General features: G+C 36.5%; 1 protein-coding gene across 4 annotated transcripts in view; it reads right to left on the bottom strand.

Annotated features, from left to right (window-relative positions):
* GALNTL6 (polypeptide N-acetylgalactosaminyltransferase like 6) overlaps positions 1–27,872 on the bottom strand; it is a 1,233,774-nt gene that overhangs the window by 874,946 nt on the left and 330,956 nt on the right. Inside the window, exon 1 of one of the 4 annotated variants that reach the window (XM_016952512.4) lies at positions 20,497–20,633. The exons of the other annotated variants lie outside the window; for them this stretch is intronic. The gene's annotated coding sequence lies outside the window, so the exon portion shown is untranslated. Of the gene's footprint in view, positions 1–20,496; positions 20,634–27,872 lie in introns of those variants that run through there. 4 annotated transcript variants of the gene reach the window in all.

Here is a 27,872-nt window from a genome sequence, read left to right as displayed (position 1 = left end):
CCAAGGAAAATCTTAAAGATGCTCCAATATGATTTTCTTTCTTTTATCATTACTCAATTACTTCACATATGTCACTACACATCTCAGTAAATGAATTTTTATTAAACGTTCATTTCAAAGTGGCATATTTGCTTAAGAATTACCAAAACAATATAAATAAAGTTATATCCTATTAGACAAAAAGCAAACTTCTCAGACCATGTGTGTATTGTGATTTTCATTTTTACTAATTCTCCTCCTATATGCTGACTACTTCCCTCTTGTTGCCTTAGGAACTACTCCCAAACAACAGAGGTGGGAAAATAAAAACTGAATTCTAACCTGGGGTGTCTGGATCATATATTGACTCTAGAAGTTGCTAAATAATTGCACATAAGATTTTACCCAGAACTTTCAGATTGAGATCAGAAATAGAAATATATCATCAACTCATCAGTAGGGTATTAAAATACATAAGAAAATATATAATTAATAAGCTGTATAGAGATTACTAAAACAGGAGCAGACAGTAAAAGAAAGAAGAGCTCTAACTAGGTTTCATAACAACATGAAAATGGCTACTTTTTTATTTCTATTTTTCTAGAGACAGGGTCTTGCTTTGTTGCCCAGGCCAGAGCGCCACGGTACAATCCTAGCTCACTGTAACCTCCAACTCCTGAGCTCCAGCGATCCTCCTCCCTCAGCCTGCACAGTAGCTAGAACTACAGGCATGCACCACCATGCCCATCTAATTTTTAATTTTTTGTTGAGGCAGAGTCTCACTATGTTGTCCAGGCTGGTCTCAAACTCCTTACCTCAAGCAATTCTCCTGACTTGGCCTCTAAAAGCACTGAGATTAGAGGCAGGAACCATCATGGTTCCTTACTGTCCCCAAATGGCTACATTCTATTATCTGCTTTCCTTTTACAGTATTTAAAGTCTTCACTTATTTTTCAAATAATCCGTTTACTAAGTAAACTGGCTATAAACGTTATTTTCATTTCTAATTACTCAATAAGTATGCTGAATACACTCTTATTTGTCCTTTCGAGTATGCTGTGTACTCTATTAATTGATTTGAGTTTCATAGTTGCTATTTTTAAAAGTCAATCCATCATTTATTCATATTGATTTTTATATCATCTGTAATTATTCAACTATATTGATTTTTATATCACCTGTAATTTTTTAATCCTAAAGTGTATGTGGGAAAGAAACACACACAGAGGGAAAGAAAGTGAGACAAGCAAAGGAGCACATAAAGTAAAAAGAGAATAAATTATAAGATTATGGTTAAAGCAATAGAAAATTGCAGGATAGAAAACATATAAAAGAGGTAGAAAACAAAAAGTACCTATTTAAAATGTATAACCACTGAAAAATATTTTGAAAAATGTTTGAAATGCTTAAGAATCTTCAATGAGTCTTTGTTGCATGTAGCATAATGCCAAAATTCTTAGCATTGTTAATATCCTTCATGCCTAGCCACACATTCTTCCCCAAAATCACTTATGGTTCAGCCAAACTAGAATACTTGTAATCTGGACATAAAATTCATTTTTTAAAATTTTGACTCATCATTTGTTTTGTTCCTTTTGCCTCCCTTTTCTCTTATTTCCATCTCACAATCACACAAATCCCTTATGTGCTTCCTCAAATGCTAACCTCTCTATTCAAACATCTAGTTTGGGCCAGGCACTGTGGCTCATGCCTATAATTACAGCACTTTGGGAGACTCACACCTATAATCACAGCACTTTGGGAGGCCAAGGTGGGCGGATCACCTGAGTTCAGGAGTTTGAGACTAGTCTGGTCAACATGGTGAAATCCCATACAAAAAAATTAGCCAGGTATGGTGGTGCATGCCTGTAGTCTCAGCTACTTGGGAGGCTGAGGCAGGAGAATCACTTGAACCCCAGAGGTGGAGAGTGCAGTGAGCTGAGATCATGCCACTGTACTCCAGCCTGAGTGACAGAGTGAGACTCCGTCTCAAAAAAAAAAAAAAAAAAAAATTCTTGTTTGTCTCTTTCTCTATTACTTTGCACATCAATGCCAGTTTGCACTCTCTTAGGGTATATGCAGTGCATGTTAAGTATATGCAAATATCTGCAGTGCGTGTTAAGTATTAACAAAATATATGCAGTATTTGTGTATGTACCAACTATTGAATCTAAATATACAGAATATTTATGTATGTGTCATCCAAATGTATATGCAATATTTGTGTACCTATCATATATATGCACAATATATAATACTGCATAAATTGTGCATATTGATTATTTTGTGTACATATCATCTTTCTCGAGGTATGCTTCCCAGTGTGCAAGAACTCTGTCTCCTTAGTTTAAGCCTTCCTTAGAATATGAAGGGATCCACACATGTTTAGGAAACTTAGTTGCTTTATGATTATGCAATGTATCTATGTAAACTCCATCCAATAAAATAGGAAGTAGTAGTGCTTTGAGTAATGTCTTATCTTTCTTTTTATCAATAGTCATTAAATTGACAGGACTACTCCACCAATAAATTTATTTTCATATTTTTCTATAGTTAATATATAGGATATATGTTATTCTAAATTTCACATCAAGTAATTTTGGAAAGTGGAGGGAGAACAAAGCACAGTGTGCCCAGTGAAGCCAGAATCATGCAGTGCACATCAAGGATTTTCATAACTTCTAAAACAACAACAACAAAAAAAGGGAAAAATGAAAAGAAAAAGATCTGTACTTCACTAAGGCAGGCCCATTTCAGTAAATGACACCACTATACATAGACCGTTCAAAGAAGTAAATTGAGAATAAACACTTCTTTTTTTCACCTCACATTTTCTTCATAGCATGGTACTTTCTGATTATTCTAAATCCAAAGATGTCTCTGATCCGTCCACTTTTCTCCATCTCTACTGCTGCGATCAGAGTTCAAGCTACCATTCTTTCTCAGTGGATAACTTAGCAGTCTCTTAGCTGATCTCAAGTGTCAACTCTAAAAACTTTCAATCCATTTTCTGTGTTTCAGCTAGAATGATCTTTTTAAAGCAGGAGGAAAAAAACAACCAAGTTATTTTCCTGCTTAAAATCCTTCAATGACTTGCACTTGGAATAAAATCCAAATACAAGTCCCTGACTATCTTTTCACCTCCTCTACACTGGCACCCCTCTTCTCCACCACAGTCTGCGTCCCCTCCCTGGCTCTGTACCCTGCTTACTGTGTTTTAGCCACACGGGCCATTTTCCATTGCTGGGGTGATCAAGCTTTGCTTTTCATGCTGCTTCTTCTGACTCAAATACCCTGTGATGTCTTTTCCCTATCATCCCTGAAAAAGACATGCTATCAAATGGCTAAATTCTAATATTTACTTTTTTAATTTAAATTCTTTACTTCTTCCAATAATCACCCAGTTCACTGGTTATAAATAGCTCCATTTCCAATTAGCCAACAAATACAGCAAATGACTCTCTTGTTCATTTTCTTTCCAGTATGTTACACTTCCTATTAATTCATTTCAGAGAGATTCATAGCCACTATTTTTAAAGCTCAGATGTCTCTTATGTGATAGGGGAGGTTGGCCCACGCAGAAGGTTGCTCAGCTGAGTGGCCATGGGGTGCAGAAATGCACTCTGTGCACTGTGTGCCTCGACAAGCTGCACCCTCTGGTCTAGGGCTGCATTTTCCCAGAGGAATCCACAGCCTCATGCAAATTCACAGGAAGGCTCTTGATGGACCAATAGCAGAGCCCTCCTCCCCCAGTTCCCTGCCAGGACAGAGTTTATTCCCATGACTGGATATATGCCATCATTTAAGACTCACTTTAAAAGTCAGCTCTTCAGAGAGTTCTTCCCGGGAGGACTCTGAGGATAATAACTGAAAGATGTTGCCCCGATAATGTGCTGTAGCAGTCACAGGTTTTGGAACGTTTCAGTTTTGGAAATCTCTTTTAATTTACTAAAATTGTAATATCTTCTACCTTAAGAATAGTGTCTTACAGAGAACAAATGACATCAAATGGCCAAAATCTTGCCCATCTCTCCTCTCACCTCAGCCCATCATAAAAGAAGCTGCTATGATGTGGGCAAAGGATATACTAAAGCCTTTCCCTGGTTGGATGAGAACTTGACCTCCTGTTAACACTTCACCTCATTCTCCCAGAAACCAGACACAAATTGCATTGTTACATATGTCAGTGTTCAACATTGCTTATTAAAAACAATATTTACAAAGACTGCAGATTAGTAAATTGCATTTAGACTCAGGAGGATCTGTAAATGGGTACTCAGACAGGGTAGTCAGTCAAATGGGTCGGGCCTGCCTGAGGCTGGCGGCTTTTGTAACTCTGCATGTCCTTTGTGGAGATGCTGACTCCAAGATGTGTTAGTTCGCTTGCTGTGCTGTAAGAAAGTACTATAATTTATTTTCTCACAGCTCTGGAGGCCAGAAGTCTAAGATCATGATGTTGAAAAGGTTATTTCTTCTGAAGCCTCTGTCCTTGGCATCTAGATAGCTGTCTTCTCCTCCTTGTGTTTTTACATGATCTTTGTGTGTTTGTGTGTGTGTGTGTCCTAATCCCTTCTTTAAAAATGCTAGTCATAGCTGGGTGTTGTGGCTCACGCCTATAATCCCGGCACTTTGGGAGGCCAAGGCAGGCGGATCACTTGAGGTCTGGAGTTCGAGACCAGATTGGCCAACATAGTGAAACCTCATCTCTACTAAAAATACAAAATTAGCCGGGCATGGTGGCAAGTGCCTGTAGTCCCAGCTACCTGAGAGGCTGAGGCAGGAGAATCACTGGAACCCAGGAGGCAGAGGTTGCAGTGAGCCGAGATCGCACCACTGTGCTCCAGCCCAGGCGACAGAGTGAGACTCTGTCTCAAAAACAAAACAAACAAAAAAAAAACACAAAACAACAAAGCAAACAAAAAACAATGCTAGTTATATTGAATTAGGGTCCATCCATATGACCTCACCCTACCTTAATTACTCTTTAAAGGCCCTATCTACAAATACAGTCACATTCTGAGGTACTGGGGATTCTGAGGTCTTTACCATACAAGTTTTGGGGATACAGCTCTGCCCATAAAACTAGACCTACAGACATACTGGCTGCTTTGAGATGTGAGGCTTCTAAGCCAGAATATCTGATACCACCCAATGGAGTGTTGCTTCTGAGCTAGGCTACATGGATGGCTACAAAACTTTTGGGGCTGAGCAGGAACTTCCAATACTGCCCTGTTCAGAAGCTTTGTTTCCTGTCCTACATCTTTTTTGCTTTGAGAAAGTATCTCACTTTGACACCCAGGCTGGAGTGCATTGGTGTAACCTCGGCTCACTGCAACGTGTGCCTTCCAGGCTCAAGCGATCCTCCCACCTCAGCCTCCCACATAGCTGGGACCACAGACACGTGCCACCACCCGGCTAATTTTTTTTTTTTTTTTTTGTATTTTTGATAGAGACGAAGTTTCACCATGTTGCCTGGGCTGCTCTTGAACTCCTGAGCTCAACCGATCCCCCTGCCTCAGCCTCCCAAAGTGCTGGGATTATAGGCATGAGCCACCGCACCTAGCCTCCTGCCCTACATCTTTTGAGTTGACTGGTGCCTAGCAGTGTTGTTCATGAAATACCTTCCATTAGAACTATTATGTTCTTCAAGTCATTAAGAGGAACTGAATAACCTGTATGTACTCATACATTACCCTTCCTGAAAACATTCTCCCTCCCAGTTTATGTCACGTGAAATTATATTTTTATGATACTATTTAATTCCCGCAATAGGCACTAAAAAGTGGGCTACCATTTTATATAATGTATATTCTTATTAGGATATTATAGGTCCTTAAAGCAGAATGAAAAAAAAAATCACTCATGTGAATATTCAGCCATAACCTTCACTTTGAAAATCTGAGGTTATGCTTCTTCCGTGAGGTTATAACTCTGAAAAATCTGAAGTCCCAACACTGACTTTGATCTTTACGGCAACAGCATGCTTTGGCTATGAGTTGTTGTTGTGGTTGTCGTTTCCTTTAATTAATTCACCTTTACCATATAAACACCAAGTTAATTGTTTTATGTCTTAATAAATGATGAGAGATAAACTGGGGCAAGGCCTGGTACTAATGTGTGTTATTGCTTTTCATTATTTGACGATAAGAAAAAGGAAAAGAATCTGAAGAATAAAGGAATAGAAAAGTTATTTAATAATCACCACGCACATATGTAAAATATAGTTTAACTGGCAGGCAGAAATGCCTCATTTTCAGTGCATGTAGTAGTCCATTTTCATACTGCTATAAACCATTTCCCAGCAGGGCGTGGTGTCTCATGCCTGTAATCCCAGCAATTTGGAAGACCAAGGTGGACAGATCCTGACTTGAGGTCAGGAGTTCAAAACCAGCCTGGCCAACATGGTGCAAGCCCCTCTGTACAAAAAATAGAAAAATTAGCTGGGTTTGGTGGAATGCCAGTAGTCCCAGCTATTCTGGAGGTTGAGGCACCAGAATAACTTGAACTCGGAAAGCGGAGGAGGTTGCAGTGAGCACAGATCACACCACTGCACTCTAGACTGGGTGACAGAGCGAGACTCTGTCTCAAAAAAAAAAAAAAAAAAAAAAAAAAACACCAAAGAAACTTCCAGGGACTGGGTAATTTATAAAGGGAAGAGGTTTAACTGACTCACAGTTCCATATGGCTGGGGAAGACTCAGGAAACTTACAATCATGGCGAAAGGTGAAGGGGAGACAGGCAACACCTTCACAAGGTGGCAGGAGAGAGAATGACCGAAGGAGGCATTGTTAAAAACTTATAAAGCCATCAGATCTCATGATAACTCACTCACTATCATGAGAACAGCATGGGGAAACTGCCCCCATGATCCAGTTACCTCCATCTGATCTCTCCCTTGACACGTGGGGATTATTACAATTCAAGATGAGATTTTGGGTGGAGACACAGCCAAACCATATCAGTGCAGTTATATCAGGAAGACAGAGTAACTAGAGGTATGAATGCAGGCATGGGAGCTGCCAACTTAGGCTGTGGAATGTGGGGGAAGAGGTGCAGATGATGGAGGCTGACTTCCTGCATTCCAAGTCCTGCTTTGTCATTCACAGTAATGTGATATTGGTTGAGGTACTTATCAACTCCAACTCTCAGTTTTCCTTTCTGTCAAATGAAGACAATAGAATAAAGAGTTGTTGTGATGACCAAATAATATAATGCCTGCAAAGCAGTTCCTAAGACTCCTTAAATATAGTCATTATTCTTACCACGACTTCTGAAATTAAACCTCTGAAAAGCTTGTGATTATTATCAGAGAGGGTGTTGTAGCACAAAACTACACATTCTGTGTTTTAGTATCTCCTAAATTAATGGACATTTCTCTTTCACAAATCAATTGCCCTTTCTAGCCCCAACATTTAGTTACATCACAATAACTAAAATCTTAGTTGGATTTTGGTGATGAGATTGCCATATAAGTTGTGTATGTATTAGTCAAAATGACTAATATCTGCTTAGGTATCTTTCTATTCTGAAATATTATCAAGGCCTTTAAAAAAAACCCAAAAGTGAAACTTAAAGCTCTGTTCTATCTTCCAACATCAAACACAAAGTATTAAAAAAAGAGAAGTCAGAGTTATTGCAATATATCAAAGAAAGTGTCAAACTACATCACTATGACATTTATTTTTATATAGTTGAAGCATCTTACCCAAAAGATTAGGCTTCTATCATTAACCACAGATTATAGAAATGAAAGAGACCTTAGAAGTTGTCTAAAATAACTTTTCAGCTGTGGCAGGAATCTCTTTAAACATCACAATAGGTGAAGCCTCTGGTTGAATATCTCTGGTAACAGTCCTCTTCTTCCTCCAGCTAACGTTAGACTGGGGCTCTCAGACTGGGAGAATGTTCTCTCTTAGGGCAAATCCCAGCTACTTGGGTCTTTAGAATCCAATCTCATTGTTTACTTCTTCAGTCCTACACGACAAGTCAACTACTTCTTCCCATTTACTTATCCTCCAAGTATTAGGTTCAAGCTGGGGCTAGGAATAACATACCAAGAAAACACTGATGCAATTCCCAAACATAAACTAACTTAAGAGAGGAACATTTTCACTGATTTCTGAAGTTTATACATGCCATTCTGTTTGCTAAATTGTTATCCTCAAAGAATATTTTAAGAGATTTCATCACTTCATGATGTTTTGGGGTATCATATACTATCATATCCTTAGTACAAAAGTGCAGTTTTACACGTTTAAAAACATCACAAAAGTTACATGACATCGAAAATATTTGTAGGCATAACTAGGTTTACTATTGATGCAGCTGATATGTCTCTTTATGTTTTGGCCTGTAATTGACAAGGTAAAAGATAAGAGGCATCCTCATCTTCTTGACCGTCACCATCATCATTACCATCATCACCATCATCATTATGTCACCATCACCATTACCATCATCACCATCACCAGCTTCATCAACATCACCATCACCAGCATCACCATTGTTACCACCACCACCACCACCTCCACCATCATTACCATATCACCATCACCATCATCACCATCACCATCTTGATCAACATTACCAACACTAGCATCACCATTGTTACCACCACCAGCACCATCATCATCATCATCTGCACGTGGATAGTCTCAAGTGTCTATATGCCAATCTATGTATAAAGGAAACAGTTAAATAAATTTTTAAAATTTAGGCTGAGGCAGGAGAATCTCTTGAACTTGGGAGATGGAGATTACAGTGAGCAGAGATTGTGCCACTGCACTCCAGCCTGGCAACAGAGCAAGACTCCTTCTCAAAAAAACAAAACAAAACAAACAAAAAACTTCAGCAAGACCATCTTGATATTTGGAGCTGTTAGTCTTTTTAATACATCTTCAAATGGTACCTGGAAACTTTTCGTGGATTTCACCAAATTAAAAATAAGACTCAAAGGCTTAAAACTAATTAGGGTTGGCTTGTATATGGCAGACACTTTCCAGACTGTTGCTAACAGAGTTCTCACCAAATGTGAAAAAAATATATTTCAGAAAGTATAAGGAGGTATTTACTTAAAAAGCACCAATAAAACAAAATCATTGGATTTGGCCTCAGAAATGTTTCTTATTTCATATTTTATGTCATGACAGCAACTTGAAAACCTTACTAAAAATAAATATAATTTTTGCTCCATTTACAGGCCACATATGGTCATATATAGTTATTTCTACATTTGATAATAATTTTATTACCAAACTAAATTCTTCATATTTACATGGATTTTATCATAGATTTTATAATGACTCATTACAATTACTTCTTTGCTCTAAGCGGGTAAGCAACAACTTTCGCTGAATTTTGTTTTAACAAGACTTCTTTTGGTTGGAGTGTGCTATACATGACACAACATTTTTGCCCATATGCATACCATCTTCTAAATTATTATACATGCCTTTGGTACTCAGAAGTCTTGTGGGCCTGGTTAAACCTCATTCAAGACAACCAACAGCTAACAGGTCCCCGTACCTAAAAATAGTCTTTCTTAATGAATTCTGCATATAGAATCAACTAAGAAGATCTTTACAAATATCATTGCACTACTCCCCCAAATTCTGATTTAATATATTTGAAATGGGGACTATGTACCAGGAGGTTTTAAAAGTTTGTCAGGTAATTATACAGCCAGAATTGAGAACAACTTATGTAATCCTTTGAAGATTAACTTTAGAGACAAGAAAAATGAGGTACAACGAGATAGAATATCTTTCCCTGGGACACAAACTATTGGTAGAGCCATGTCTGGAACCCAGGAGTTCTGATTCCTACTCCAATGCTCTGTTCAGAATGGCTTGTCCCCTTCTCTAACATGGGGAAGTAAATACAGAGACCCAGTGTACTACAATCAAACATCTAACAAACCATGATAGAGGCATGAATTGCATAAATTGAGGTAATTCACCTTATTTCTATTCAAATGTAAAAAATTAATGTAGATTATGTACAAATTCAACAAATGTGAACATGTTTGAAATAACGCACCATCTTGGAGGCAAAGAAAGATATAAACAAGCAATTGGTTTGTAAAAGCTCAGATTTTAAGGAAGATCAACATCAATACTTGCTTTGTAGGACACAATAAAAACACTGGTAGGAAGGTGAATCTGATTATATCAAAATAGATGTATATTGATATTACAAATTATTTACTATGACCTTTATTTCAGATCAGATGATTTGGCTTATTCTTCTTATGTGTTTGTTTACCAAGCTTTAATTGCTAGGAGAATATTATTTATTGATGGGAGAATATATTTAATAACATCATATATAATTTTTTTTTTTTGAGACAGAGTCTTGCTCTGTCACCCAGGCTGGAGTGCAGCAATGTGATCTCGGCTCACTGCAACCTCCGCCTCCTGGGTTCAAGCGATTCTCCTGCCTCAGCCTCCAGAGTAGCTGGGATTACAGGCATGCGCCACCACGCCTGGCTACATATTGTATTTTTTTAGTAGAGACGGGGTTTCACCATGTCTCAAACTCCTCACCTCGTGATCCACCCGCCTCAGCCTCCCAAAGTGCTGGGATTACAGGCGTGAGCCTCCATGCCCGGCCAATAATGTCATATATAATTTTTAAAGGTAATTTTCACCTTTTACCATAATCCTCTATTTTCATGCTCAAGCCATATTATGAACACATAATATTTGTATTTATAAGGAAAATGTATTTTGGGTCTTTTATGATGACATGAGACTGTTTATTTAATTTTGTTTATCTTATTCTAGTTTGTGAATTTTTAACAGAATTTATTTTTTTAATGCAGTGGATTCTTGTTTGTATACATGCTATTTTTTTCATTTCTCTTTCTCTGAAGCTTTATGTTATTCTTGCATCCCACTGATCTACCTGCAGTTGCATGTAACACACTGATCACTCCTATGAAGCAGCATGTGCTCATTAGCAATAAGAAAACTAGTGGAATATATCTGTGTTGGCACCATTTTTCTTGACAATGATTTATTTTCATAAGAGATTCAAAAAATGAGTATCACTAGAAGATGATGTTTAAGTATGTGTGCCCATGGGTATTTGAATTTTTTTCTTTTATACATGAGTATCACAATTAATACCCTTGATATACTTTCAGGCACCAGGATTCCAATTCCCATTCATAATATACATCTCATAAAATAGTAAAACAGTGCTACCATTCTATACTTAAATTATGTTTGTAAAGGAAATATATTTGCATTTTTAACTTGCCATATGGGTCATTCTCTCAATCACAAAATTACATAGTAAGTCATTGAATGTGTTTCTCTCCCAAAGACACTGATAAGTCTTTTGAGAACAGCTATGATGTGGTGGGAAAAGAAGAGGAGTTGGCATTAAAATAAAATAGTGGTTTCTGCTTCTAGTATACTTCTTATTAACTGTGTGGCAACGGACAATTAACTTTCTACTTCTCTGAGTTTCAGTTTCCACTTTAATAAAGTTGTAAGAGCTATTCCTTGATGATAGATTTATCTATCATCTCATAATATCGTAATTGGTTGCTGGGGGAATTAACTGAGAGAAAGTATATAAAATATACAGTGGCCAGTAAAATCCAATACAAATTAAGCATAAAATAAAGATGGCACAACCAATGAAGAGATAATCAAAGGTTACAGAAAACTTAGAAACACAAATCATTATGCCTTAAAATGTTAAAGTTGTTTGGAACTGTATTTTGAAAAACTCTGAAGACATATAGTCCAGATTTTCCTTAACCTCTTTGGAATCCTCTTTGGCAGCAAAAGCTAGACTGCACAGGTTGATAAGGCGAGCACCTGAATATTAATGAATCCTCTACATGAAGCTCAATATAAGTCATGTTCCTTGATGACCTATCAATATAAACTAGAGCATATGTATTTCATCTTTTCCTGGAAGATGAATTCTGGAAGAGCCTAACTAATAATATAGCAAACATTTACATAACACTCTACGGTTTACAGAACAACTACACAGTAATTATGAGAAGACTGAAAACTCAATCATTTGGAAACCTATAAATATTCCTAGCCATTTCTCCAAGTACTTGAACAAAATTTGATTGTTGGGACATTAACTGAAAATAGAAATACCTAGTTCATCTATTTTGCAGGGGACTGAGGATCAAACGAGAAAAAATCTATTATTACTATAGTAATAAGGGTAAGGTAATGCTCCATATTTGTATTGAGTTCTAGCTTTTGATAGTAAACTTGAAAAGTAGTAAACTTGAAAAGGTGACTAATAAAGTATATTAAAATCTTTAATTAAAAACCATAATTTTCAATTTCAGATGGTTTTTACTTTCTGGATTATGAACACTTTTTTTAAAAAATCCATAAAATACATCCTAATGAAAATTTACAGTTATTTCTATTTATCTTAAGTATGACTATATCTGAGATTTAGTCCTATAAATATTTTGATTAAATGTATAAGCAAATAATTTTAGAGATGGGAAAATCTAAATAGTGGATTATCCCACTAACTTTATTTTTACCATTCATCGTATCTCATAGCTCCAGGTGGTCTGTTTTTTGTTTGAAACAGAAATTCAAAAGCAATGAACACGAGTAAAAATACTTTTATACTTCTCAAGAGTAAGTCAGTCCCATGTCAAAAGTTATTCATTGGCCATATGCTCATCATCTCGTTTTATGCTCCAGATAATCAACTCCCTGTTGATCCTTCACTATCACTAGATCCTCTCGTAAACTTCCATTCCCTGAAGTTCCTTATGCTGCATAAAGTTAAATTCTGTACTCAATTTCAGTGAGTGAAATTCTGTCTAATAATTAATAGGAGTAGATCAGGCATACATATGTGATTTTTGTAACTGAAAAAAATTACTCCTATATTTTCTAATTTATACCCTATGTTTTTTAAATAGACACGTGTACCTGTGTCTGTTTGTTTTTGTGTGTGTGCCTGTATGTTGTTTGCCTTTAACGAACCGTCTTTGGAATTTTTTAAAATAAGCAATTTCCACTGAGGCTTACATTTCTGAATTTATACCTACAGACGGCTCTCAACAGATGCTTGTTAACCTGGAAGATTTTGCTTGATTGGTTTTCAAAGTTTAACGTAAAGAAACCTTTCCTTTCTATGATCTATACATAATAAATACATGAGTATACTTCCTAGAAATATACAAGCAACTAATATGCAAAGTGTTGAAGACTTGTAGGGAAATAAGAAACTTTAGGTTACTTTGAAGAAATCGTTTCTGAGAAAAGGAACTATAATTCAAGCTTTGTTAAATACCATTTGCTTGTTTCTTTAGAACCTTATCTAACATAGATTACTTTTATTTACCTACTATCTACACAGTAGGATGAAGGTAAACTTTGATTTACAGAGTTATCTATGTTTGTACAGTATATCATAAAAATAATGGAAAGAATCACAGGATAAAGTAATAAACCATAGTTGCTATGTATATCTAAAAATGAGGCATTTGGAATATAAAAATCTGGTAAATGTTAATTGACTTTGTTGCACGTAAGGCTAGAGAGGACAGAGTAATTTCTAAAAAGTTAAGAAATTTTGAGAAACATTTCTTATAATTATATAAAATTATAAATTCATTTGAATAGATCCAAATAAATAATCCTGAAATGTATATGAAATCTACAATGTTAGTAAAGTCAGACTGTGCAGATAGTTCACCAGGGCAAGGTGGGAAATGTACATAAAACTTTCACCAGGACATTTTCACTAGAAGTGATTTATCTGGCTCTGTGCTGCCAGACATGTCTTCTAAATGGCATGACTACTTTATTCTCCATGGTCACCTATCGCAGTATTGCACAAAATAGGGTGTTCAACATTGATTATCTTTAATTTGTTCCTGGATATAGAGTTTTGTCTAAAGCCAGCAGAATTTAAACATGGTCGTGCTTAATTACTCAGCATAGCTTAAAAACTCATTCTTGACATCTCAATATTTACTAATTCCTTTTGCAGGATTATGTCAGAAGTCTGAAAAGCTGATGTACTTGATTACTTGTTAGCCACTGCTTTTAAACATCTTAAATGAAAAGAAAAACAGCCAGAAAATATATTCAAATGAGAATGCAAAATTATCTATAGCCACAAGATCTTTTTAAATTAATCTTTCTGCCTTGTGATCTTGTTTGAAACTTGACATTTTTCTCTCTCTCTGCAGCTATTTTTCTCTTTTTCCTAGTGAATGACCATGTTTGGAGGTTTCCTCGTGACCCCCTTAGACTACTGACATTACTTTATTTTATAAATGAGTGAATAAATAAATAAATGTCCCCTCTTTTATTCTTTATTTAATAGTTTTTTCAGAGATGTACCAGGAAGCAATGATACTGTAATATCCTCCTTACATTAATGCTCTAGAAGTTTCTGGCATCCTATGAAGGTCCATAGTTCTACTGTCATCCCATTACTGCTAATTTCATAGATAATACTGATTTCCCTTTAAGCAATCAGTCTAACCACTTGGCTCTTCAGTTTTGTCATCTTATCTCAAGCAATCCTCTCCCACTGTGTCCCTTCCTTCCATACCCAGAGTGGCATGCTAGATATCGTCACCATGGAAAGCGTCACAAATTCTAACACCACTCTCTGATCATAGTATAATACATTTTACTACAAAGTTTTATTTTAAAATTATTAAGTAGAATTACAAATATGTTCGTATTTTCTCCCAACTATGGTATATCTTCTTGTTACATTGTACGACTTCGTTGATGCTCTTATCCCTAGTGCCCATGAACAAACTTAATCAAGTTCTGCTGTGCCCTGTTTTCCCACTTCACTTTTTACCACTTATCTATTATTTTAACTCCTTGAATTAGTCATAAGTTTTCTTGTATTCACAGGTATTTACATACTATTTCTTTTTTCTAGAACATCTTTGCTTCAATCTTTACTGACTTGTTGTTACAAGTGCTACACAAAGTCAAGCATAGCACTCTGATCATATTCTGGTATCCTTCCAACTCACTTGCTAAGCAATCACATTTATCTATTCTTTAAACTGATGATTACCAGCTTCTATGGGGCATCCTACATTACCCGTCAGTGTTACCTACTTTTACCAGCTAACATGTGCTCTTAGTTTCCCTTAATACCTATTATAAACTTTTCTTGACTCTTCTAAGATCTTGGATCTAACCTTCCTATCATATACTTTTCTTGACTCTTCTAAGATCTTGGATCTAATCTCCCTACCCTTATTCTCATTGAATGATGTTGTTTCATTCCATCAGCAAAATGGTTTCTCTGTACTGCCAATGAGTATTCACCACCAACCACACTGCTTATAATTGCCCTCTCTTTCTTTCCTCCACTAAAACAAAGCCTACATTTCTTCTGTATTATTTTTCCAAAATATATTCTAATTTTGGAAAAACCATGCTGAAGTTTCAGAGATGAAGGGTCATGATTCCTGTAACTTATTTCCAAGTGGATTAAGAAAAAATATACACATATACATAAAGGTATTCATATACATGCACATCTATATAAATCAAATGTGGCAAAATGCAACCAATTGGTGAATATCTATGGTGGTTACATAAGAGACCACTGCTCTATGTTTTCATCTATCCTCAATTTGAAAAATTTCAAACTAAAATTAAAAATAGAAAAAAACAGCAGAAGCATCCCTCTTTGTGACAAAAGCCTGGCTTTCCATATTGTCTCTAAATCTTCCTTTATCAAAGATTCAAGGATGTCCCTCCATTGATTATTACATCTTTCACCTGCATTTAAACATACCTCTCAATACTAGATCCTTCCCCTTAATGTTCAAACGTGCATTAAGGCATTATATATATACATGTGTATGTGTGTGAGTGTGTGTGTGTGTGTGTGTCTATATATATATATAATCTCCAATACTTTGAACAAGCTCTAAAGCTTTTAAAAATACCACTCCCCAGCCTATGTGCCCTCTGTTTCTTTATATATATGTATATATATGCATACCTATTTATGACTATACATGTATTTATAGTATATAAATTTATATATCCCTATAATAGGTATATACACATATATATGAAGTTTGTATTAGTGTTTCTAATCCTCTTCGGGACCACATTTCTCTTAGCTGAAGCAGTTGCTAATGCCACCCATTTTCTTTTCCATTCTCTTAGTTTTTTCAAATGCAACAAAACTTTTCTTGCTACATGGGCTGTCAAAGTTACCTACATTTACCAGTTAACATGTGCTCTTAGTTTCCTTCAATAACTATTATACACATTTCTTCACTATTCTAAGATCTTCTAAGGCCCACAATTGGCAAATCCAATGGACTTTTACGTGACTCCACAGCTGCATTCAATGCAACAGATGTGTTGAAGCCTGTTTATGCTCCTGGGCTCTATGCTATCGCTCTCTGCTATTTTTTTTTTCTTTCAGTCCTCTCAGATTATGACTTTTCAGCAATTTTTTTGATTTTCTTTTGGCTTACTACTATATGACAGGTATATTCATCCACATCTATAACTTGAAATTTCATGCAGGAGTTAACAACATTCACTCTAATATACCTAGTAACAGCCCTCTCCCAAAGGCCACACACGTACACGCACACACACTTATATTTATACACACACACACACACACACACAACTGCCTATTGATGTATCTTTGAGCACATCTCACAAATATCTCCATGAAGAGAACATCTGTTATCCAAACCTTCCCCTCCTCCAGTAAATCATTTCTCCCTAAGTGGTATCTTTACTCATCCAGCTGCTAATAACTCACATTGTGGCATCTACTGTGACAACTCCAGTCCATCACAAACGTCAATGGAGTTCATTTCTAACCTCTACCCATCACTTCTGCCAGCTTCTTAGACCAATCACCATCATTTCTCACCTGTATTACTGCAAATCTCTTCACTGTCTCCTTGCATGTTGTCTTTCCTTCCTCCAATCTACTTTGCACACAAAAGCTAGGGAGATTTTATTTCAATGCATGTATGATTATATTACTTCCTCCCTACCACCCTTCAGCATCTGGCCTTTGACTTTAGGTTAAAATCTAAAGTTCTTAACACATACTACATGATCTGGAGTGATTTTGACCTCACTTAACAAAACTCCAGCCTTGTTCATTATGCTCCAGGCACTGAAACTTCCTTTAAGTTCCTTCAATATGGGAAAGTTTTCAACCTAAAGGTCATAACATGCTGTTTCCACGTTTTAGAAGATTCTCCTCTCTACACTTGACTCCTACTCATGTTTGAAATGTCAGCTTAAGCATCACATCCTCAGAGAAGACTACCTTGATCATCATGAATGAAACTTTTCTAGTATTATTCTCTGAGTATATATTCTTTCAAAACATCTAATACATCTTTGTCATTGTGTGTCTATTTGTACGATTATTTCTTTAATGTGTGCCTTTTTACATATCTGCATGTCCTCAAAGGGCTTGGACAATAACCGGTTTGCTCACCATTAACCTTCCAGTGCCTAGATACAGTAGGTGCCAGGGATCATCTCATACATTGTACCAGTTGTTCAGTGCAAAGAGTATCTCTTCAAGAGGGTGAATGATGGTTGAATTCCAGCATGTGCACTGTTTGCAGGCACTGTTCCCTGCTGCAAACTGTGTCTTCCTGGAGTTGCGCCTTAATCTAGCTTCCACAAAGGTACCACCTGGACAAAAGCTGGCCCTGATAGGTACTCAACAAATGGTGGCTAAATAAAAAATGAACTTGTATGGCAATTTCCAAAAATAACTGCTTTCTAACCTAAATTGGGTTTTAAGAATCTTTTTTTGTTTTAAAACAACTACTTGAATAGTTTACTGAAGGTGATAAAATAATTTCAGTTGCATTCACATGGTCATTCATATTCCTGTACATTTTTTCTTCTTATTTGTAGAATTTTTAATAGTATATAAAGCGAAATTCTCTGTCTGATTTAGAAATAATTCTATGTTTCATAGCCTTTGCACAGAAAAAAACTTCCATTGAAAAAAATTGCTCATAAAATAGTTAATTGCTCATTTGACACATTACCCCCTCTACTCAAGTTACCTACTTGGCACAAATTAGACTTCATAAATTCTATTATATAAATGGACCCTGTTTAACTTTGCCACTTGGTCTGGGCATCTGTCTCATAAGATTCTGTTCATGATCATGAGAATAAGAGAAAGTCTCTGTTGGATCAGTGACTGTCAATTAAAAATACAGCTCATAATATATCCCTCACTACCAGATTGGCAGCACTATTATATTTAAATAAAAGTACAGTAATACATCATCACTTAACATAGCATAAAACTACAGTTTGATATGGAAAAGTCAGGGAAAAGTTTGCTAGCTTTTTTTTTTTTAATGAGAATAAAATCTGAGTAACCAGGGGAAAATTATGTACTGCGGGAAAGTAGTTCAGCACAAAGAGAAGGGGATTGCATTTGCTTCACTCATATTCCAAAACCCAGATTTTTATCTTTGTTAGAAATTTCTTGAAAAAAATTTCATGACACATAAATTGAGGGGAAGTGCTGCCACATGAAGATATCAAATATTTGATAGTTATATATCCTAGCAACAGATTTTTAATTGCCTAGGAAAGTGAGCCTAGACAGGGCCATCTGCTGGTGCTGATTACTTTCTCAGTAGAACCATGCACCTGAGGTGAATCAAATCTGGCCAACAGCATATTGAGGTCAATTTTAAATGAATTTCAGTTCTTCCTAGATGAACCTGAGGTTGCCACAAATGGCCAAGATCATTCCTCCATCTGTTTCTGGTGAAAGTTTGCTGTTCACTGTGGTTGGGACGCAACATGAATCATTTACTAGCAAAACATCATGCTGCAGAGGCCACAATATGCTCAATTAATTTAATGTACCTGAGGAGAAGAACTAGCAAACATAGCTTAGGATCTGATAGCATGTTGATGCAACAATCTAATCATAAAAAAAATTTAAAATCTTGTGAGATGCTTTTGGGACAATGAAACTAGATTTAGAAAATTTTTAGAAGATACCTTTTTAAAAGATGAAATGTAGGTTCTTCGTACTAAAAATCAAACCCATCTTTAAAATATCGTTCCTAGTAATAAAAGTATTTTGAATACAAATCAGCTTTATGATAATGGCACTTAAGAGTGAGTCTATGAGAACGGACATACTCTCTGCAATTGATTACAGGGAAACAAGTATCTTGAGGTACATTGACTTTTCTTCTAACCTTGTATTCATAAATAAATTACTATAACTTTAAAATGCTACTCTTCAGCACACCATGACATTTACTAACAAATATTTAACCATTGGTGTAGGCTGCCTCCCAGATTGAAGAAGCAGATTTAGGAAATCAAAAGGAAGATAGAGTGCAGGAAAGAAAAAGTATGGAGAAAATAATTAGAAAGAGGTAGGACTCACAGTTTGAAATGCATTCTATTTAATAATGCCAGTAATAAAAACAAATCCTAGTCACTACTGAATCATTTGTAGGCTGCATTGCTCCTTCTTCTGAGACTCGATACAGTTTTCTATCTTGCTGTAGGCACATTACCTACAGATAAGCAGTGAGGGTAACTATTGTCTTTCTACTCTTTCAAATTAAAGTTTAGCTGTGATAATTTTCAATTGCTGGAATATGCAACGTTGGGAAGAAATAGAAGATATGTAGGCTGGGGAGTTAGTTATAATAGGAAAGTTATAATAACTAAAAATCAAACCCATCTTATAAATATTGTTCCTAGTAATAAAAGTGTTTTGAACACAAAGCAGCTTTATGATAATGGCACTTAAGAGTGAGTCTATGGGAATGGACATACTCTCTCCAGTTGATTACAGGAAAACAAGTATATAATAAGCATATATATAACAAGTATATAATGGTTAGTTGTAATAGGAAACTTCAGAGCTTGTCCAATTCCAGATCATGATCTTTAAAGCTACCTAGAAAAGCTTCCATCCTTCCCAATGAGATCAACTGAGGCTTCCCCCGCACCCCATGGCACACACTTCCTAAAGTGTCCTTTCTTTTTCATGTGTATCGGTCATGACATTTAAGGGTCATGGCTCCCCAACTTGATTGTGTTTTCCTAGAAGATACAAATAATTGCCTACCTCTCATTTCCATGTCGTTTCACAGTTAATAAACTACAGAGTGGAGTTATGGAAAGATAAAGAGAAGTATAATATACTATATATATATATATGTATATTTAAAGTCAAATATCTGCCTAGGTGGAAAAAGCATTTGATCTAAACGCTCTACAGTTTCCTGTAGAAAACATTTTCAGTATGGAATCAAATCAAAATCACGCAGAAAATGTTTAAATCCATAAAATTTTAAAAAGATAGTTTTTTCCTCAGGCATTTCAAAGGTGAAAGATTCTCCCCCCGGGCCTGAAAGCTTAAGGGAATGGATATCTCCTCCCTCCTCAGGCGCAGCCCCAAGGCGCAAGGCCACTTGGCCCAGGAAGATAGCCGAAACAGGAAGAAAGCTGGCCGAGAGACACATACCCGCTGAAGATCGAAAGGGAGGCTGTCAAGGTACTACGTAGCAGTCACTTCAGACTCGGACACTTCCTGTTTACAGAGGACTATAAAAGCCCTGCCCCGTCCTCACTTGACGCTGACGCCATTTTAGGCCTCAGCCCATCTGCACCCAGGCGCTCGTTAAAACAGCCTGTAGCTCCACACCGCCTCCTGTTGTCTGTTGGTGCGTTCTCGGGGTTCCAACCGATACAAGAGCCTTGCAAAAGGTAAAATAACCTTTTGAAGTATGTAAATATTAATTTGGTAAACTTATATGATCACATGTCTGGTTGGGGCTTGTTATTTCATTTAAAAAGCTTACTACTAGATAAGAGCAAAAGGAGAATGGAAAGTAAGAAAGGTTAGAAAATGGAGTAGTGTGGTCAGAATTCTATTTACATTTTATAGTACAGAATTCAAAAAATAAGCAAAGAGTAAAATATCTCAGTAATCTAAACTCTGATCTAATGAGTAATATTAATTTACTTGTCAGAATTACATAATAGGCAAAGATGATTATTAAATACTGCTTGAACATTAAAATATAGTTAAACATTCATTCCATAAATAGTAACTAATATTGGCCAACATTTCATAATGCTAGTTTGCATTTTTAAGTTAGTGGCATTAAAATCTGGTAGAAAATATGCTGTAGATATAGATGATTATGTATTGTCTTAAGGTCTTTTCAAGTTACTGTAACAAAATGCCATAAACTCAGTAGCTTGTAAACAACAAAATGTTTTTTTCACAGTCAGTTCTGAAGGCTGAACCCCAAATTAAGCTGCTGTGTGATCTGATGTCTGGTGAGGGCTTCTTCTTTCATTCACGGACCTGGTCAACAGCCTGGACAACAGAGCGAGACTACGTCTCAAAAAAAAAAAAAAAAAAAAAAGGATACGATTTCCTTATTAATTTAATGACCTAATTACTTTCCCAAAGGCCCTACCTCCTGATATCATCACCATGGGTGTTAGGATTTTGACATATTAATTTTAAGGGCACATAAACTTTCAGACTACAGCCATGCACTCAGAATTATATCAAACATTTACTGACTTAGAGAGAGAAATAATTTTCAAAAAATGTTTCTTCCTCAAGATTCCGGCTTTCCACCAGATCTTTCACAGCTGTATGATATTTCATGTTGTATGTGCCTGGAGAATGGTACTTGCAGTCTCCTTGCTTGGTGTTACTGAAGTATGCCTGCCAGTTTTCAGTACTGACTACATGAGAGGAAGCATATTCATTTCATGTACCATGGCTTTGAGACCCAGCAAAAAGAAAATTTCCTTTTAAGAAGCAAAACACCTCACAAATGAGCAAGTCATCATTCAAAAGATAGTATAAAAAATAGTTTTAAAACGAAGAGCCTGGCACAGTAGCTCAAGCCTGTAATCCCAGCACTTTGGGAGGCTGAGGCAGACGGATCACCTGAGGTCAGGAGTTTGAGACCAATCTGACCAACATGCAGAAGCCCCGTCTCTACTACAAATACAAAATTAGCTGGGCGTGGTGGAGCATGCCTGTAGTCCCAGCTACTTGGGAGGCTGAGGCAGGAGAATCGCTTGAACCCAGGAGGCAGAGGTTGTGGTGAGCGGAGATCGCGCCATTGCACACCAGCCTGGGCAACAAGAGCAAAACTCCATCTCAAACAAACAAACAAACAAACAAAAAACAAAGTCAGGGTTTACTCCCTTTACAGGGTTTCATTTTAGTTATGGAAAACGAAAAAAAAAAAACTCTTATGTGATTTTTTATGTAAAGTGAGCATGATTTTTATTTAACACACAAGAAGCAGTGAGTAGTAATTTCCTAATGGTAATAAAGTACTCTGAAAATGAAAAAAAAAAAAAAGAAGAAAAACCTCAAAAACCACAACACAATTGCTTTGTGCCAGATAATAAAGAGATAATCTCCTAACATTAGGTTCAATCTTCTTCAAAATCTTCATTTAAATGCTCCCTGGCAGCCTCAGCCGCCTTTTGGCAACGCCTCCTTGAAAGGTCAAGAGGGCTGGTGGCAGAGTATTGTACTTTGATGAGTCTGCAAGCATTGTTTGATGATTAGGTTTAATTCCTAGGTCATGAAAGATCCTCAGGAGCTTTTTGTCAGCATTTGCTACATCTGAATTCAGTTACTGTGAATGTGTGACCATATGTTTTGTATTGTACAAGATGATTAAATTCACAAATGTATCAGCCTGTATGGTCTGTGAGAACAATATCTAGTAGACAAACGATCAAAGCACCGTGACAAACCAGCGTGGCAATTTATGCAAAATTCAGAGTAAACACATCATTCTAAATTAAATCTTAATAATAGTTTTTATGTAAAATGATTTTAAACGTGGCATTTTAGTAATGCTTGCTCTTCAGTGAGATAACATTGACTTCATCTTTTTTGGTAACTAAATGAAAACAAAACAGAAGTTGCAAATATTTACTGAATATCTTAAAAACATTAAAAAGATATCTGCATGTTAATTCAAATTAAAATCCCTAATACTTAGGCCCTTGGTTTAGGAATATGATCGACTCCAATTTTTGGTTTGTGACTCCAATTTTGATTCATTTCCAATCATTTTCTTTGAGCACAGAGATGCAATATCATAGTTCGTGTAAAGACTTGTAAGAGGCCTTCTTAAAAGCAATGAGGTAAAATACTCATTTTTCCATAGTAAAAGGAAACCCTTTTACTATGAGTTTCCACTCTTCTTTCCAAAATCTCTTCAGATGTCAAAGCTGTATATTAAAGTTTTAGAATAAAGTCTCCACACAACGATGGAAATGGTCAGCACGTTGTTTAGGGGTTGGTGTCAATAAGCGGATATGAACTCTAGCTATAACTTGAAGGCAATTTTTATATATAACTTTGGGAATCCATTTCTGTGTGAACAAATTATAGTGATTTAAAACATCCTTTCATTCATTATAATGTTGTAATTCTTTTATCCTTGCTCCAAGTAATCATTTGACTGCTTCCCCAAGACACTTTATAAAGAGTTGCATTTCCGGTCTGGCACGGTGGCTCACGCCTGTAATCCCAGCACTTTGGGAGGCTGATGCGGGCAGACTGCATGAGGCCAAGAGTTCGAGACCAGCCTGGGCAGCATGGCAAAACCCCGCCTCTACAAAAAAATACTAAAGCTAGCTTGTCGTCGTGGTGGGTGCCTGTAATCCCAGCTACTTGGGAGGCTGATCTGGGAGGAGCACTCCAGCCCAAGAGGCAGAGGTTGCAGTGAGCTGACATCTCACTACTGTACTCCAGCCTCAGCGTCAGAGCTCAACCCTGTCTTAGAAAAAAGAAAGAAAAAATTGCATTTCTGAAACTTCTGAGCTATCTTTTCTTCGTTACTCATTCTTACATAAATGAAAGTAAACTCAAATGATGAAACATCAGTAAGGCAAATGGCTTCTCATTCATGAATGCAGTTGTCTCCAGGGAGAAGCTCACATGTGAGTGTGGGCATGACAGCTATGCAATCACCACAGACAACACCTGGAGAAAGCTCAGTCTACATTTACAAACTCCATGGCAATGGTTTTATTATTTTAAAGCTAAACAACGTCTTTGACTCATATTCCCCTGTCTGACAAACATAACACTTCAGTTATGATCTTCAATTAAAAAATATAGGAAATGGTCCGAGTGCAGTGTGGCTCATACCTCTAATCCCAGCACTTTGGGAGGCTGAGGTGGGTGGATCATTTGAGGTCAGGAGTTTGAGACCAGCCTGACCAACAGGGTGAAACCCCGTCTCTACTAAAAATACAAAAATTTAGCCAGGGCTGGTGGTGCCCAACTGTGATCCCAGCTACTCAGGAGGCTGAGGCAGGAGAATCGCTTGAACCTGGGAGGTGGGGGTTGCAGTAAGCTGAGATTTCACCACTGCACTCCAGCCTGGATGACAGAGAGAGACGCAGTTTAAAAACATATATAGATAGATAGATAGATATAAATTTATATTATATATTATAGATATATATTTTTATATATACAGATATAAATGTATAAAATATATATATATATGGAAAAGGCATGTAGGCATAAGAGGTAGTGTCACAGCCCTCCCCCATGAAGTGTGCTACCCAAGTGTAGGGAGAACAGCAGCAGCATCACGTGGGAGCTTGTTAGAGACTCTCAGACTCTGCCCAGACCTATTGAATCAGAATCCACTTTTTAACAAGATCCCAAGGTGATTCCTAGGCATGTTCACGTTTCACAAACACTGCCCTGGATTTTTCAAAATCTTCTTTCAACAACTCTTGAATTGTTTCAAGTCCCTATCTGCTCCACTTTTCCTTTCTTCTGAAACTGTTTATAAATGTCCAAAACACTCCTCCTGACGTTGATAGCTAATCCTAAGGGACCTACAATACTGAAAGTCTTCATGTGTAAATCTCTGCGTTCATTTTGTTTTTATCTTGCATAAATAATGTTGGAAAATATATTTTATGGTTCTTGCCATATATTGTGAGCTAGCTGTCTAAAAATGGTTTAGCAAATTACAATTCATCAGGATACGAGTATTCCTCTATTCCTGCCATCACGGAAAAAAATCTTTTTAAAACTTGTTTTTTAAAACAAACTTTATCTCGTGGTTTTATTTTGCTTTTCTTTACTGATGAGTTGGAGCTATTTGAAACAAGCTTAGAATATATATTTTCTTTTTCATGACTTTATTTCTCTTAGCCATTTCCTTCTAAGATCTTACTTTTTTATTATTTTGCATTATCAATCTATGTCATCTATATAGATAGAATGGTAACCAGATGCCAAACTCTTCTTGGCATAGTCACCTAAAATTCATGCTCATGTGAAAGAATTGTCTCTAATATCACTGGATGTGTTCTTTAGGTAGTTTCCAAAGTTAAATAATGGGTCCAGTAAACAAATATTTTAATATCATATGCCAAATAGTAGATTGAGAAGGACCTAATGCATTTATGGAATCAGAACTTTATTTATTTTATAACATAGCTTAAGTATACACAACTGCAACTTCTTTTCTTAGCTCTCTCTTCCACAGTTAAAATACAACATGTTTTTACATTGTACTATAAGACATTATTAATATTTTAAAATTATTAGGTGAGTATGCTTAAAAATATATCTCTATTTTCTTCCCTTTACAATGTATCTTTTATTATGTCGTATACCTCCACTGATCCTCTTCTCCCTACTGCCCAGGGACCAACTTCATCCTGTTCCATTGTGACCTGTTACTCATTTTATTTTAGCCACTTATCTATTATTTTAATTCCTTGAATCCACCAAGGGTTGTTTTATATCCACAAATATTCACATACTATTTCCTTTCTATGCAACATCATTGCTGCACTCTTTACTGACTAAAGGGGACTTGGCTAAAAGAACACTTTCTCAAAAAGATTTTTCTGTCCCTGCCCCAAATCTAAAGTAGCCCCTTCACTACCATTCTACTCATGTAACTCATTTCTCTTCTCTCTTAGCATTTATTAGAATTTGTTTCTAAAATCTTTTCACCCCACAGTGGTAATATTTATAGGTCATCCTCTGGTTTATTCAGTTTGAAAAACCCATCTCTTAGAAACTACATGTTAACCACACATAACTACAATAATTATAAACTTATAAAATAATTATATTTATAGCAGACATTGAGTATGCAAGGCTGGCACTATGTCTCTTCAAAAATCAGTTTCCACTGAATTATATGGGGACTGAGGAAAAACCTTAAAGAAAGATTCCAAGAGAGCTGACTATTTGGAGTTGACAGAAATGAGGAGATGCTTAGTGGGCTTGTATTGGTGGTGGGCCCAGTAAAGGTATGGGGGTGAGTTCTTCAGGATTTCTGTATGAAAATCCCTAGGGAGAAAAGACTCTGGCATAAGAAATTAGCTATCACAGGACCAGGTTCTGAGAGCCTTATTCAACAAATAGCTCTGTGCAGTTTGTGGCAGTTACTTGCTTTGTTCTGCCCCAACCATTCTCACAGTATGTGTATGTTAAGCAAAAGAGGAATTGTGTGTGTTTTAAATCTCAATGGTGTGATATTTTGTGGTCCATGAGAAGGGTATGGACAGTGGTATTCTGTCAGATAATGAAGTGAGCAACAAGTGTTTGCTGGTGATCTGTGGCAAGCAGCATCCTGTGGAATGATGCAGAGGTGATTTCATGAGCAGTTTTAAGAGGAAGATCTCAGATTTCTGGAATAAAACTCCAGCAGTAAAATTATAATTAGAAATGGTGATTGGAAGCATCCCTCAGTGACTTGGGCGAAAACCAGGGCTTGGCGGTGGCAGCAGCTTTAAGATGACACAAAACAGAGGCCCAGAGATAAGCAGGAGCAGTGTAAAAGAGCAGCTTGAAATGGCATACTGGAGTGGATTGTGAGTGCAATGACACACCTCTAGGAGCCTCAGGAAACCAGAGGAGAAAAGGGACCTAGAGAGAGAGAGAGAAGATATGTCCCATAGGTCATGGCTGCAAGATATGTCCCATAGGTCATGGCTTCAATATGTCCTACAGGTCAAAGCAGCGCATACAATGTAACACTCTCATTGAACGTATTTTTAACCAGACGCAGACTGAGGAGTCCAGTGTGTAGGTGTATTACATGAACATGAATTAGAAAATAATATTTAAGGAGAAAAGAACTGGTCTGTTATATAGATGATACTGAAAATGGATATTATATGTATATGTGTGTATGTATTTTTCTTATGTTTGAAATTATGCACTTCTTACAATAAACAGTTTCTATTTGAATCTGATGCAGTTTAAAAATGCAGAATAATATAAACTGATGCTTTCTGCTATCTAACAAATAAGCTTTACAGCATATGTGGGAGCTGGGGTGAAGGGTAAACTTGATACATGAGCTGTTGACTATTGATAGACAAGCCTTAGCTGTGGAGACCTCATTGTGTAAATTAGCAATCATACTGTGGCCACAGAAGCAAAAAATTTATATAGAAAACATCTACTATAACAACCTCCTGCAGGGCTGTTTTATGTCCATCTAGACAGTTACTATGTAAAGTAATTCTAAATTATAAGAAAGAATCAGAAATACATCTTGATTGGATAGCATAATCAAGATAAGTCAGAATAAGCATTATGCTCACATTTCTATTAGCTAATACTGGTGTGAAATGTAAGAGCACTTCGAGCTGGCAGCTAAGGTCTTCAAATGATTGATAATTCATAGTTTCAGACACTTAGGATTGGTGAGAAGGGCAAAGATGTGTTGTTTAAGGCAGGTTAGATATAACATGCATAGGAAATTTGTAAAAGAAACATATAAATAGTTGACATACTAGGTTATAAGGCTTGTAAAATTCTTAGGATCCAAGATTTTGCTGGGAGGATCAGTG

This window comes from Pan troglodytes, chromosome 3 (genome assembly GCF_028858775.2).
Source record: "Pan troglodytes isolate AG18354 chromosome 3, NHGRI_mPanTro3-v2.0_pri, whole genome shotgun sequence".
NCBI lineage: Eukaryota > Metazoa > Chordata > Mammalia > Primates > Hominidae > Pan > Pan troglodytes.
The sequence above is the reverse complement of the archived record's forward strand: the minus strand, read 5'-3'. Positions and strand labels throughout refer to the sequence as shown.